Here is a 518-nt window from a genome sequence, read left to right on the forward strand (position 1 = left end):
AGTGGCCATGGGACTGGAAAAGGTCAGTTTTCATTCCAATCCCAAAGAAAGGCAATACCAAAGAATGCTCAAACTGCTGCACAATTGCACTCATCTCACACACTAGTAAAGTAATGCTCAAAATTCTCCAAGCCAGGCTTTAGCAATACGTGAACCATGAACTTCCAGATGTTCAAGCTGGTTTTAGAAAAGGCAGAGGAACCAGAGATCAAATTGCCAACATCCGTTGGATCATGGAAAAAGCAAGAGAGTTCCAGAAAAACATCTACTGCTGCTTTATTAACTATGTCAAAGTCAAAGCCTTTGACTGTGTGGATCACAACAAACTGTGGAAAATTCTGAAAGACATGGGAATACCAGACCACCTGACCTGCCTCTTGAGAAACCTATATGCAGGTCAGGAAGCAACAGTTAGAACTCCACATGGAACAACAGACTGGTTCCAAATAGGAAAAAGAGTATGTCAAGGCTGTATATTGTCACTCTGCTTATTTAACTTATATGCAGAGTACATCATG

General features: G+C 41.1%; 1 protein-coding gene across 1 annotated transcript in view; it reads right to left on the reverse strand.

Moving 5' to 3' along the window:
• ASB18 (ankyrin repeat and SOCS box containing 18) overlaps nt 1–518 on the reverse strand; it is a 74,703-nt gene that overhangs the window by 13,568 nt on the left and 60,617 nt on the right. The window lies entirely within an intron of this gene.

The sequence above is a fragment of the Bison bison genome, unplaced genomic scaffold, assembly GCF_000754665.1.
Source record: "Bison bison bison isolate TAMUID 2011002044 unplaced genomic scaffold, Bison_UMD1.0 scf7180017864475, whole genome shotgun sequence".
NCBI classification, from domain to species: domain Eukaryota; kingdom Metazoa; phylum Chordata; class Mammalia; order Artiodactyla; family Bovidae; genus Bison; species Bison bison.